Source organism: Xenopus tropicalis, chromosome 1, assembly GCF_000004195.4.
Source record: "Xenopus tropicalis strain Nigerian chromosome 1, UCB_Xtro_10.0, whole genome shotgun sequence".
Classification (NCBI taxonomy): Eukaryota; Metazoa; Chordata; class Amphibia; order Anura; family Pipidae; genus Xenopus; species Xenopus tropicalis.
This window is the reverse complement of record NC_030677.2, coordinates 35,670,192-35,685,508: the sequence shown is the minus strand read 5'-3', so window position 1 is coordinate 35,685,508 and position 15,317 is coordinate 35,670,192. Positions and strand designations below refer to the sequence as shown.

The 15,317-nt window shown below is 40.4% G+C and overlaps 1 protein-coding gene and 1 long non-coding RNA gene across 2 annotated transcripts in view; one reads left to right on the top strand and one right to left on the bottom strand.

The window, feature by feature from the left end:
- Window positions 1-11,926, bottom strand: part of klf3 (Kruppel-like factor 3 (basic)) — a 37,505-nt gene extending 25,579 nt beyond the window's left edge. Inside the window, exon 1 of the mRNA XM_002938648.5 lies at window positions 11,650-11,926. The gene's annotated coding sequence lies outside the window, so the exon portion shown is untranslated. The remainder of the gene's footprint in view (window positions 1-11,649) is intronic.
- Window positions 10,987-14,436, top strand: LOC105945533. The gene is made up of 2 exons (XR_001169092.3): window positions 10,987-11,504; window positions 13,832-14,436. It is a non-coding gene; the product is annotated as an uncharacterized LOC105945533 (long non-coding RNA).
- The last annotated feature ends 881 nt before the right edge of the window (window positions 14,437-15,317 follow it).

Below are 15,317 nucleotides of genomic sequence, written 5' to 3'. Positions count from 1 at the left end.
ACCGTTTTGGAAGAGTGAAATAGGGGGAAGGCAGTGAAAAGGAACAAAGTAGATATCAGATCCCTTGGCAGAAAGTATGCAGACTGGTTCCCTCCTTCAAGGCGAGCTATACTGACTAAAGGAACAAGGGGCTCTCTTGTCTGAGGCGACAGCACAGGAAAATAGTCCCAAGTACTCCTTTAGTATGTGTATTGAAAAAGGGAAGGTTTGTAGTGGTTCTAAAATAATAAAAACAGCAAAAAAAAAAACTTTACAAAATGTGCAGCAGTCAGGTGACCTGAAGCGTATACATAATGGCCAATAGGGACAAATTTTCATGCATTCTCTTGAAAATCACAGTGGTTTTTGTGGGGAAAAAAAAGCTGAAGGAAGGTCAGGGGGACTTGCGGAGCAAAAGGACAGTGACACTTTTCATCCTACACAAAGAACCAGTGGAATTCTTTCTTAGCGGATGCTGTAGTTAACCACTTCTCTACCTGATCTACGCCTGCTGCTCACACCAAATGCTTAGGGGTTATGTACTATTGGTCAGAGAAGTCTAACCTGTTCTTGGGCTACAACCATCAGCATTCCAGAGGGGGTGCATGAACTGCTTTCAAAGCCACCAAATTATGGGCAATCCTGTGTAGTATCTGATATGGCAACACATGGTTTTAAACTTGCCCCATGAATTAACCGACTTGTATTATGTACATGATACATAGATATAAGTCAGGATCGTTGTTGCATACTACTTTTTCAGTGCATATGGCCATCTTTGGACAAAGGCTTATTCTATAGTGTCCCACAGACAGGAAACCTTGCGCACAGTCGGATTTGATTGTTCTCTGACATCATGTCCTCTCCCGAGACTGGCAGCTACTGTTGAGTACATTGGGACATTTGTGACAAAGTGAGAAACATTCAATGTGCTGAACTTGCTGCCCGACACTAATCAGTGTTTAGTTATCTGTCTAGATTATGTGTACTTGTGTTGGAGGGCTACATTTAGAAAAACGTACCTATAAAATCTGCCATTTTTCCAATTCTAAATGATTTAGCAACAGGTCAGGAATTAAAAAAAAAATCTCTTTTTTAGAAAGAGAATGACACATAAAAAAATAACCTCTTATTGTAACCCAGGAAATATTTGGCATGTGGGTGGAGTGTTATGATGCTGCTATTATTCTCAATGGAAATATTTAAGCGCCATGGTAGCTTCCACACACATATCATAGCCAATACACATAGGTATGGAGAAAGTCCACACATGCTCATTTTCTAGTGTTACAGATACATATAAAAAATAATTTTCAGTATGATTATATAATACAGGTATCGGACCCCTTATCCGGAAACCCGTTATCCAGAAAGCTCCGAATTACGGAATGCCCGTCTCCCATAGACTCCATTTTAATCAAATAATTCAGAATTTTAAAACTGATTTCCTTTTTCTATGTAGAAATAAAACAAAACATTGTAATTGATTCCAACTAAGATATAATTAATCCTTATTGGATGCAAAACAATCCTATTGGGTTTAATGAATGTTTTATTGATTTTTTAGTAGACTTAAGGTATTGAGATCCATATTACGGAAAGACCCCTTATCCGGAATACCCTTGGTCCCGAGCATTCTGGATAATGGGTCCTATACCTGTATATATAGACATATCAACCACCACAAGCTGCTGCACTTTATTTACAGCTGACAAGCCACAGGTTGGGAACACATAAGGTATTATTGTAGCTATATTGCTCTACTGTCACAAACTTATATTATTATACCTGCTGGCACCCCAGCATTCCTGCAATAGCTACTCTGTAGTGAGGCAGCCCCCTGCAATAGTACTACATATAGACAGTTTTGCAAATCACCTACGTGTCTATAGTTTTTAGATATGGGATCTCTTATTAAGAAGCCTGATATTCAGAAAACACTGAATAAGGGAAGACCATGTCCCATAGAGTCAGTTTTAAGCAAATAATTCAATTAAAAAAAAAAATTATTACCTTTATATTTGTAGTAATAAAACAGCACCTTTTACTTATGGTAACTAAGCTGCATGAATCCTTATTGGCGGAAAAAAAATATTTACTAAATATCTGATCAGTTTAATGATTGGTAGTCATGACTTTGGGTGACTGAATGTAGGAAATTGTGTTCCTTACATTGGCAACTTTTTGCTTGCACGTCACTTTTCAGGAAATAATTCCCAATGCAGGAGACTGACAAGTCTCACAGTCACATATTAGTGACAACTCCCTGCTTTGTGTTGCTACATTTTCCCCAAGATAATTTGCTCCACGGTTGAAGAAATGGCTGAGGGCTGTAACACCAGGAAGTGAGTAGGAAATATAATTGACATAGCATTTACAGGCACAACAAACAAGTGAAATGGTTAACATTCCATTCATGTGGCCTCAAACAAACAAAATAAAGTAAGAAGCTGCCGAGAGTATTAGGCAGCGCTCATGTCAGCGTTCTCAGACCTATATTGTTCCCCTTTCTCTAAAGTACTTCCTCCTTCCCTCCCCACAGCACAGTCTCCCCCAGCAAAGGTGAAGGGGCATCTCTCTGGGAGCCTCACCCTGGTTAGGAAAACAAATCTGGAGCCTTAGCAGCAGGGGGTGTGAGACACTTCCTGAGAAAATGTGGAGGGATTTTATCCCCCCTGTCCTGCTCAGCTACTCCGTCACCTTTCCCCCAGAAGGCTGCAAAGTTATGCGGCCTCAGATAGACCAGGTTTAATCTTTTCAAGGAAGTCCTTCTCTAAACATTAAGGGACACTTAATAAATAATAGTATTAATCACAGAATTATTTGCATGATAAATATGGCTACCATTTCAGCTAAAACAAACTTGACAAAGGGGGTTCACCCTGATACCTTGCACTTTTACAATAAAAATTGCCCTGCTTGTACTTGCTTGTGTGCCAGCGTTCTGTTGCTTTGTTCCATAATAAGGCAAGTAGGCCTTATTATATACAGCATAAAGGGCACATGGGGGTGCCAATGACCTTTTGACCCAGGTCTGTGCACCTTTCCCATACAAATTGCATGGGCCCAGGCTGTTCTTCTAGAGTACCATGCCACTGTGTTTAATCATTTCCCCATGTTTCTGCTGCCTGTGCCTAGGTCTGAAGTGCTACTGTTTTACATTTTGGTACGCTAAGGCAATAGCAAGCTTGGTCAACCCAATATTGAAACTCAACCCCCAGAAACCACAACTGACTTTGGCTGTGGAGGACCACAGGTTGCCCCTCTCTGGGCTACAGGTTGTTCATGGACAGTACTGTACAAGAACAGTGCTGCCTACCTTGAGAGGAAATGCAGTGCAGAAAGAATTCATGACTGAATTGTGGGAGATGTGCAAAAATATTTGCCTATTTAGCAAGTTTGGTAATCAAACAAGGGTGTGAGGGGACAGAGATCTGGCTTTGAACCACAGCTGGAGATAAGGAGTGTGTGGCTTCTGAACAGTGATACGAAAGCACACACAAAGTAAATATAGATTTGTCAGTGTTAATGGGTGGGGGCCATTTTTAGATGAAAAAGAAAAATACATTTTGTAACTTTATACCTTTCTTGACTTGTTTGTGACTAATTGTAGTGTTTGTACAGCTATGGGAAAGCCACCAGACCTATTTGATGTAAATAATATGGTAATTTTTTAATTAAATAATAAAAAATATCTAGATAGGCATTTCAACGTGCCACCTTATTTCCACCAACTCTATATTTTAACGCAGCAATATAGTTATGGTAATACCCTACTTTTATTTAAAAGGGGCGTACTGTACCCACACTAACATTGCTTATATTAGTATTTCAGTATATGTGTTGGTACAGGTATCGAACCCCTTTTCCGGAAACCCATTATGCAGAAAGTTCTGATTTACGGAAAGGTCATCTACCATAGACTCCATTTTAATCAAATAATTCACATTTTTAAAAATGGCTTCCTTTTTCTCTGTAATAATAAAACAGTACTTTGTACTGTTACTATTTAAATTACTGTTTAAATAATTTTATTAGCAGACTTAAGGCAGGAGATCCGAATTACGGAAAGACCCCTTATCTGGAAAACCCCAGGTCCTGAGCATTCTGGATAATGGGTCCCATACCTGTACTGCCATAGTACTTGCTCCAGCTGTGACACACTGCTGTACACCACAACAGTTCATTTTCTAAAACAGAGAGAAGAAGTTGTGCATTACAGTATGTTTTCTTTTCAGGCAGCTATATGGGTGCAAATATGTTCCTCTTACCAGCTCTCTGCAATCTGTACTGGTCAGCAGCATAGTTTATATTTATCCTCGGATATAGAGAACTGCTCCTGTTAGCCATTCCTTAGCTGTGTAACCACTTCATATTATGCAATCATATCCAAAGGTCCCTGTGAAGCTTACAATCAAATTCTGCCAAGTAACATGCCAGGAGCACACGCACATACAAGTGCCACACAGATAGTGCCCTGCTTGGAAATGAACCTTAATCCCCCACCACAACAAGACAGTAATGCTAATCACTGGGCTGTCATACCTAAACTGAGTTTATTGCTAGATTTGTATTGTGTCTTCTTCTCAGACAGCTGGATGGGTGAATCTTTGTTCCTTTTTTAGCAGTCTGTAATGGTCAGCATCAGTATAGTTTATTTTTATCATTGCATAGCTCCCCCACCTAGCCTTTTATCATTTTCTATAATTATCCTTTAACTATAAAGCAACTTCATATTATGCAGCGCTTAACAGACAATGTAATCATTCACTTCAGTCCCTGCTCCACTGGAGGTTATTGGCTAATTTCTTACCCCCACCATGTGCCTCATGCATACACTCACTCTAGGGCCAGTCTGATCAGAAGCCAAGTGCCATGCCCTTGCATACACACACACACAGCACATACACACACACATACAGCACATACACACACAGCACATACACACACACACACAGCATATACATACACACACACAGCCCATATACACACACACATGCAGCACATACACACACAGCTTATAAAAACACAAAACATACACACACATCAGATATACACAGCATACACAGAACATACCCATACAGCACACACAAACACCATACACATAGTGCCCCAGTCAGATCTGAGCTTAAAACTCCCAATGTTAATCCCTGTGCCACATACAAAGTTCTAGATATGAATGCCTGGGCAATGCAATACTGATTGATCTGATGAGGTAAAATAAAATATTACCAATAGACTTAAACAAAACTGTTTTTCCTAGTGGCCAGAAACTGCAATCCCCCTGCTTGTATTAACCAACCAATATGTAAGGGAGACAAAATATTAAACTAAAAATAGATTATAATATTTGTAACCATGATTGTACCTATTGAACAGCGCTGCGGAATATGTTGGCGCTTTATAAATAAATGTTAATAATAATAATGTTAATAATACCCATGATTAACATTAACAAGACCACTTTAAATGACATTCCAGTACCTTTTTTGCAGAAAGTAAATCTGTACAAAATCCTTTCTTAAGGAAAATATATCTGTCTCAATAATTAATCATATAGTGAACTGACAAAAATATTCGTAATAGCAGATAAAATGAATCAGTATATTTGCATGATGGAAGAAAATGTGAATCTAAACATCTTTCCAATAAACAATGTCAATGGTTTTAAAGTTAATGTAATTGCTATTTTTTCTTCTTCTCTGGTTCTGACTCTTGAAACAGTGTAGCAGATGCCAGGTCTTCTCCAGCTGGCTTCTGTTACATTGCTTCAGGAGTCAGAACCAGAAATGCAGAGAATATAAATGGCCGGGCAGATGCTGCTTTCGATAGCAATTACATTTAGAGTGATACTGACACTAAAAACCTACTTTTCAAAATATTAATGTATATTAAAAGTTACACATAGGTACTGTTGATCGTTTATCACTGATAGGGCTGCTTTCGTAAGAAATTGTTGCTTGAAGTTCCTCAACCTGACTGTTTTGCCAACCTGACTGTCCCTTCTCAGCCTGTCAGTTATAGCTTCTAATGCTAAGGGACGCCTGCTGCACAAATATGGCAGCCCCCTCATAGAGTAACACGGGGATCAGATAGGTAATGTAAAAGCATCGGGAAAATACTTTTAAGACAATGTTATGATAGATGTAAAAAATGGTTTAATTTCTGGTGTCAGTATCTCTTGAGGAATAACTTTGGAACTATTGATATTTTAAACTTTTTTTAATTATATTTTTATTCTTATGCAAAAAAATCAACCGTTTTTTGGGTAAATACAGCCTTTAACTATGTTGTTTAATATCTTTAGCACGGGTGTTCTGGTACTCCAAGAGTTACCTTCCTTTTATCTAAATATATGTGATCTTTGATGAAATGCTTCCTTATGTGCAGGAATGAGGCTACAAACTCAGCTGTGTGTGTAAGGAGGCCCAGGGAAGGGGTTAAGCAGCAGTGCATGGAAGTGTGAACTCTCTGGGTGGGGACTGGGAGTTGCTGGGGCAGTGACAGGGCTTTGGCCTGGACCCGTGATTTGAAAACAGCCTAAAACAGGAAACAGCACACATATGCCACTTGGAATGTATGACGCAAGCCCCAGCCTTGAAACAAAGGAGAGGAAAGAGTTCAGCTGGCGGAGCTGCAGTGGAGGCACAGAGAGACATTTTAGTGAGCCCTCACTGACCGATATTCATGAGCAGCTGGAGTCATTTAATACAACAGCAGCGGGTGGAGGTGTTTGCTCAATGGGTGTGAATACAAACAACAGCATTATAGACATGACCTGCCCTATTTACAAATACACAGGGAGGTGATTTGGGGTTTTTTTTTTTTCTATAAGCTGCACAAGAGTGCAGCTGATTAATAAGCCCCGTGAAACATTAACCCCTTGTAATGATACATGCGCTATAGAAACTTTTCTTTTCAAAGACATTTAAGCTGGCAGGTTAAGTTGTAGTTTAGTAACTATTCAAAGGCCACTGTCTGGCTGTGCCTGGATTTAGGACTTCACAAACGTTGAACTTTGATCTAGTAGTGATGTCCAAACAAGATGGGGTGCATCTGTAAAGCGCCACCAAATAGGTCAGCGCTGTATAAATAAGGGGTAAAAATAATGAGTTATCCCATTAACTAACATATCTAGATCTGCATTTTCAAGAAGTTAATCCAGATTTAGTGCTACTCAGGGAGTACTTACTTCTTACTATTGCTGTCAGTAGGAAGGGACCAGTGGTTTGATCTTAGTTGCTTAAAGTGGAGACCGTAGCCCATTAATGTTACAGGAAAGGACACGATAGCCAAGAAAAATTACTTTATAAGCATGTATCCTTATATCATTCCCAGCCTCTCATTTAGTTCAGGGCACGACAGAAATATATTAACACACACAAGTGTGACTTTACTCTCTAGTTACTCCTAAGCAACACTTTATTGTTTCCAGTAACAAAATAGAGAAAAGAAAAAAAAAATCATATTGGACTAGGCTCTTGGCCGACAGGTTAAACAGGATGTGTATTGGTGGTTGAGATGCTACCTTATAATACCTAGAAAAGATTTCAGCTGTATACTGTTCAGTATATCAGCAGAAGAGTTGAATGTGCCTGATTTTAAAGAGACAGCAACACTGTAATGTACGGTTTGTCAATGTCTGCAGAAACTATAAACCTTCACTGATTGCCTCCCTTTAGTTCAATAAATTAGAGTTAAACTACACGAGAAAGATGAGAAATTACCTATCCTATGCAGGAAGCTGATTTTTTGTTTTGTGTGATTTTTATACTCGGTATTGCCGACAAGAGGCAAGGAGTTCTTAGAAGATATAGGTGGGCCATACTGACTTAGAATGGGATTAATCAGCATGCCCATAGGGAAAGCTTGGAACCCAGAAAAGAACCATACACACTCAGTATGCAGATAGGAGGTTAATGGAAACCAGAAGTGGAACCTACAGCCTCAGAACACAGATAGTGAATGCAAACCAAAGAAGGGCCATGTAGACTCCGTATGGGGACAGAGAGTGGATAGAAGCCAGAGAAAGGCCCTATGAATTTAGAAAACAGAGTGCCTGTAAACCAAAAAAAACAAGGAGAGCCTGAAGCCATAGAAGGGCCCTACAGACTTACAGACTTAAAAAATGGTCTGAGTGCATGGAAGTCAAAGAAGGGCTCAAAACACTTGGAATACAGACAGAGAGAGCTTGGAAGCCAGTAATGGGCCCTACAGACTTTGTATGCAGACAGGATGTTTTCCCTAACACAAATAGGGTGCCTGGAAATCAAAGAAGGGCCCTACAGACACGATATGTGATCAGGAAGTGCACAGAAGCCAGGAAAGAGTTTGACTCAGAACATGGACAGAGTGCATGGAAACCAGAGATGGCCCCTACAGCTAGTGGACAGGGAATGCATGAAAACCAGGAAAGGGCCATCCAGATGATGCAGGCTGCCAGTAAGAGAGCTCTGTTATATATACAAATACATGCACAGCATTCCACCAGCACACACAAACGAAGTGACACTGACAGCCAGTACAGTGTGAGGGATATCAGTGCTCAGACCCTATTTCTTATTTTCCTTAGTTACAAGCAAAACTTTGCATTGTTTTCATGCTAGAAAATAAAACTGATCTGTCTGGTCTTTTTGATTTCAGCTTCTTACAACAAAATCAGTCAAGCCAAGTGTTGGTTAAGCAATTTAACACTAGGTGTCATTGAACTGCACTTCCCATCATCCCCAGTGGTAATGTCACAAATACTTTGGGCTACTTCAGATGGTGGCATTTGAATATCAAGTCATTAGAATCCTGGCTGTGAATGTCTGACTGGAACTCCTAATTTTCTAATCCATTACATAGATTGCTCTTCATTACCATCAGTCCCTGGTACAGTGGAACTTAAAGTTTAATTTCCCTAGTATGGTCATAAACACATAGAATGTGAACAGGTACACCACAAGCCAATTACTATACCAGTATAATTTGTAATGTGGAAGTAAATAAAAGCAAGTAGGGGAATAATGATGGAGATAATTCAGACTCCATGTGAATTGTACCATATTTGGGATTGCACCCAAGATCCCAGTAGGCAAATTGTACTGGTCCCTCCAAGTGGTCACTTCAATGAACCCATGAATACTCTCCAAAAAGGTGATACAGTCTGATGAGCCTCAGTACACTCACTGAAACGAATCAGTCAACCTGTTTTTTTTTTGTTTTGTTTTTTTTTGGCCAATCAGCCGTGGCACACACCAAAAATGCTCAAAAGGGAGAGACAAATGCACTCATTATAACATATCTGAGATTTTGTTACCAACTTTACACAGAGCAGTTGGGTTTCCTGGTATAAAAGGTAATGGTATCAAATGTCCCAGGAATCATGTCATGCCAGTCAAACACACAGTTTGTAGTTAATCTCTTCCCTGCTTCCCTGTAGGGCCCCACAGTAGGGCCCGAGTAGCCCCCCTTTCTGATACAAACACCTCATCCCAGCACAGCTTCGCCCACATGAGTGAAGGACAGGGAGAGGGCAAAGTCTGCTTTTTTTTTAGTTATTACAACATCAAATAGACAACAACTCCAAACTGGAAAGATAGTCAAGTGATAAAAATCAAGTGCAAACATCAGCCTCAAAGCACACCATCAGAGGAGCGAAACCGCACTGCTACCACATTCTGTGTGGGACCTTCCACAAATGGTAAAAAAAAGTGAAGTACGTTCTCTGCTTTTCTGGCAGGTACAAAAGGAATAACCATAAAGCGACACTGTGTGTCTGTAATGGAATTTACTTTAAAATAGTATATCAAGCTATAAATGCCCCATCCCTTTCTTGATATGACATAAATGCCCCATCCCTCTCTTTATATGAGAGGGGAAAAAAAATAGGTGTACGTCACTTTTATTTTCTTTTTAAATAAATATGTTTCACGCAGCTGTGCACACAGGTTAATCGTAGCTTATCAGTATGTACATGTTAATATATACACATTAGCGCTCGCTGATAAAAGTTCCAAGGTACTCTGTTGTGTATCTGCCCTATGACACATTACACAAATAGCTTTTAATACACACACAGTCGCAGGGAAAAAACATTTTTTTCGTTAACACTTTCAATCAAAAATGTGATTTGCAGACAGTATCATTCCAGCTGCTGCTGAACATAGTTACATAGGGTTGAAAAAAGACCAGAGTCCATCAAGTTCAACCCTTCCAAGTAAACCCAGCACACACAACCTATACACTCACATACATAAACTATATATACAAACATTAATACTGACTGTAGATATTAGTATCACAATAGCCTTGGATACTGTGCTTGAATCCCTTGACAAACTAGGGGTTGACTGGAATTCAATGATGATTGTTGGAGTTTAGGGGGTGAAATCACAGATCATTATACATTTACCCATAGCATTTCTATTTATATGATCCGGTAGAGGTGCTCACCCACCGCAAGCGGAGTTAAACAACAACTCCCAGCAACCCCTGTCAGCCTTCAGGATCCTGCTCGATGCTGCCATTTAGAAATAGCTACACAGAAGTACAACGGGGTACCCCTTATCCCGTAGCACTGAACTTGCTGTAGGGCAAGGGTTAATGCCTGTGCCACCAATGAATTTAAAATTATTCCCGTAGGATTATATTTTAACAACAATATTTTAACAAACAATTCAGACGTGTTTTTCATGTATTTTTACTGAAACTTTTATTTAAAAAAAAATTTAAATTTGATTCCATCATGTTCTCTAAAATTTAGTGTAATAATCCATCGCCAATAGGTAAAGAAAGTGTACAAACAAGGTGTGAATATATTAACCCTATATACCAGCACTAGTGAGTATCCAGCTCTGTACTGAGGGGCACATACAATATGAACGCTAGATATTAGTAATGAATGATTTCGATATATGGCAGTCAGTTGGTGGATTTAAGGTTAAACAGGAAAGGAAAGAATACACAAATAATAGTTTAAAAATAATGTTTAAACAAAATAATTTTTTTGGGGGCAGTCATTTCCAAAATAAAATCCCAAAATGAAAAGAAAGAAAAACTGAATAATTGCTTAGATTACTGCAGGCTGCGCCATGATAATAGTTCATTTTTTAGGTTGAAATTCCATTAAAATGTGCCAGTGTGACACAGTGATGCCCTTTATGCCAGTGAGGTATTGGCCGGAGCACAATGAGTGCCTGTGGGACAGTGGCCGCACCGCTGCTCAGGGTCCCAGGGCACTGACAAGCACTGTGTGCTCATTTAAAGCCCCTCATCAATCAGTGTTTTGTTAAGCAGCCTGTTCCCGCAGAGCATTTCTCCGGAATGAAACATGGAGAGACCAATGTGCACCCAGCACTGTGTCAGCTGATGGCAACTTCAGTGTGTCCTGGGAATCGTGCCCGCCACAGACAGCCAGGTGATTAGTGCCAGCCGGAGAGGCACAGACTAAGCTCCACTCAGCAGGCAGATTCCTTCTCCCAACAGCAGGTCATGTGTCTCCTTAATCCAGCATGGAAAGAGGTCACATCCATAAGCACCAGGTGACTCCCCCCACCCCAACAGACCCAGGCAATAATTACCCCCCACCCCTGTTACCAGATACCCACCACCAGCTTCAGTAGAACCTCCTGACTCTCCAGGTCCTACAACTAACAAACAGCAGCACTTTGTAAGAAAGACACTTACTGTGATACAGGGAGAGGGGGGAGAAAGTGAATCTTCTCTATCCTCAGATAAATATTCCTATTACTCGTCCTGTAGTGAGCAGAGAAAGGGCCGCTAAGTGCAGAGGTCCCGGCGTGAGAGCAGGCACTGGCTCCCAGCGGCTCAGCTTTACTTTGTGTCTCTCACATGAGCAGGACGCCGGTGTGTGGCTGCTGAAGCCTCAGGGTTAGGGACAAGCCTCTAAGGGATGGGAAACTCAGCCAGGGAGGGAGGGATAATCATCAGAGCTGCACACTAGCAACAGCCGGCAGGGTGGGGCAGCTCCAGCCCCATGGGTGGAGGGAGGATTAGGGTGGAGGTTTTGGACGAGTCAACATTGACACTTTCATAAATATATATTTACAGAGCATGCAGCCTCACCCCTGCTGCTGCTGCTGCCGCCGCTGCCTCCTCCCTTCCTCCACAGACCTGATTAAAGTCTAGGAGGCTGCTATCCTGCTCACCAACCCAGCAGCAAATGGAATCAAGCTGAGCTCCAAAGTTTCCTCTTAGTTACTCTTTAACCCCCCAATGCAGCATGGCAGTGCCGATAAGCAGCTTATATTTCCCACACTCTATGGGTGGTGTGAGGAACGTTAGGGAGGCAATTGGATTACATTACTAACTCTAGAGTCTGCCTTGTAGGATAGATGAGGTGCTGGTCACTGACAGGTAGGAAGGTCTTACTGAGAGGTGAAGCCTAAAGTGGAGCACCCAGCAATGTATTCAGTGCTTTGGATCGCCAGGGTAGGGGCTGATATGTAAGAATGTTAGGACAACTAGTAAAGCAAGTTATAATTAGAATCACTTACATAGGGTGTGCTTGCAATTATAAAGATATATGTTTCTTTCATTTTGTATAATAGCTGGCAGATATCCAGTCCGGGATGTGAGTTGTACACCAATAAAATCTTCGGTTGGGCATACTGCAACCTTGAATGGTTTTGTTTCTTTTATCTGTCATGTGTCTGCTGTTTGATAGCAGATTGGGCTCAGAAAATGTGCCTGTGTAAACTTTTAGGGGTTATGGGTTCTGTTGGTATGCTTCCCCACTGGAAAGAGAGCCTTGCATGGAGACTTAAATGCCCTGTGTGATGTAGCTCGTAGGGAAAAAAGACTCCGGGTGATTTGGGGCATTTTGCATACCATGTATTTTAGTAGTTCAGTAATAGGGGAATCATTGGACAAGAGCTTCGAAAAGCACTTTTAGGATAATGAGAGCTCACTGCTGTGTGATTTTGGGGTATTTTGGCCCCACTTGTTTGGGCTACAAAAATAAAAAAAGGCCTGATGCAAAACCACATGAGGAATGGAAGTATATGCTATCCATATTCTTTACCATTTTCTGTTCAGTTAAAGAATGAATAAGTTTTATATCTTTCTCTGGGCAATGGGACAGTAGTTGCTTTGACTGCCTACACCTAGTGGTCATAGGTTGAGTCCTTGAGGTGTTCCGGGCAGAGGTCCCCGCAATGTGTGCTTTAAGCACCATTACCCATAGTTATTTTTTGAAAGTGATGAGAGGCCCCACATACATATAAGAAATTATATACCCTCTGTTGTAAATTATATGGATATACCGTGGGAAAATAACAAAACTTCAAGTTAGATATATACTGTAAGTAGCTGCTTTATATATCGATATACTGTATATATAACTCATTATTCTTGGCTTTTGTGAATTATACATAAATATCTATTAGCCCTCATTTTTTAGCTTTTTATGTAGTATTGCTGGTCTGAGAGCGACTTGATGGTACTCATATATGAGCAGAAATTGGCCACCAATTCTGTTTCTCTTGACCCATATTGGCAGCCCAATACTTGTCAGTCTTGCCAGGAAATCTTCACAGCCAAGAATTGTATAAACTCTGTATGAACCTCTCCATTTGGTTTATTTGTCTCCCCATCAGTGTAGTTTAATATGAAAGAAATATAGCTGCCTGAATTACTGATTGATAAATACAGCCGATTAAACTTGCTATGTAGATCTCTGCCCCCAGCAATGTACAACAAGGAGAAGCCTTATACTAACAGTAAATACAAATACAGATTAATACAATGCTGATAAGGGACTGGCTCGTCTGAGTTGATAGTGAACAATTTTTTAATTTCCTGCACGGCTGTGAATTATTATTTTTTTTTTCTTCCCTCCTGATTTTAGAGACTCCTGCCATCTCTTTCCTGAGTGTACAGATGGGCACAGAGACAAGCTCACCACACTGCTGCCCAGCCTTGGGAGGAACCTGGTTTTTGTTTTTTGGGGTTTCTGGGAGGGAGAGGTGTGCACATGGCACATCTGCTAAAAGGCACTCCACCTAGAAAAGACTACAACAAAAACAAGAGACAGCAACACCCAGAGCTGAAGGGGAAGGAAGGGAGGTGCTCTGAAACTCTGCAATTCTTCAAATGCGCTCTCATACTGACTGAGATAACTGGGCTTAACCCCTTGGTGGTGCACCCCACTGACCATGATATCATGATACTCAGCTGCTGTAACTGGGAGTGTGACACCTATTTCTGGGACTTACCTAGGGGGTGTTGGGGGCTTTTAATCCCCCAATGCTCATATGGGTTAACTATCAGTAGAACTTCGGGTCACTCTTTCGCCTGCTAACAATTTACGAAAAGGGCAGTATTTACACCTTCTGTGGTTGTTTGCTTTTTAACTATGTACCCCTGTTAGATAATATTAGCCAAAAAAAACAGTGTTAAATAGGCATAAATAAAGTAAGTTTTGTCAGTGAGAAAGTTCTTAAATCAGAAAAAGGCACACTTTGACTCTGCATTTGCAAAACTATAGCTCTCAGCATCCATAGCTCATACTCTGGCTCCAGACTGTCCATATAGGGGTGTTTGTGCTATACTCCCTACTTAGTAAGAAGAATGAGTGGCAGTGGGGTACAGTAGAGGAAGATGGCATTAGTAGTTATAGGTTAAATGGCAACCAAAAAGCCATATATTTTAATGCCCTACTTCATGTAAAAATATTAAGGCTCCACATTGTATGCATTGCCCCAGATGCCAATTTTTCTCTCCTCTTTTAGGGACTTTTAACCCCAAAATATTATTGACAAATAATGAATTTGCTCGGGGACTGCTGAAGCAAACCGGAGGCCAGATGGTTGCACCTCTGATTGGTGCTTCATTCAAGCTCTAAGAGAATGAATAAATGCTGCACTAGTTAATGAACAGAGTAATAACATTCCTTAACATTTCCTTAAAAAATTCTGAAAATCCTGTTTGGGTTCTGCACGGCACGCTTGCATTATTGCAGTTGCAGGAAATCTACATTTTATTGCGTAAAGCTTATATTTTTCTGCAAATTAATGAAAGTACATCTTTTACACTGTAATAATGTTCTGCTTTGTTAGTATTTTTTACTTGGGTTTATGCATCAAACATGGCGGTGGGTACGGAGAACTGGATAAAGCTTTGCCTTTGTTTTCTGTTATTATGTTGTGGGAGTTGGAGCCTTGAATGTAGGAGTGATAAATACTACTGGTACATGTAGTCACAACCAGCAGTACAGAGAATGGAAAAGCACAGGTTGAAAAAGCTTTAATAGCAATCGCATTTACAAATAGCATTAAAATCACTTAAAAGGTGACAGCCTTTAATGAGGAAGTTCATTATTATGTGCACAAAGT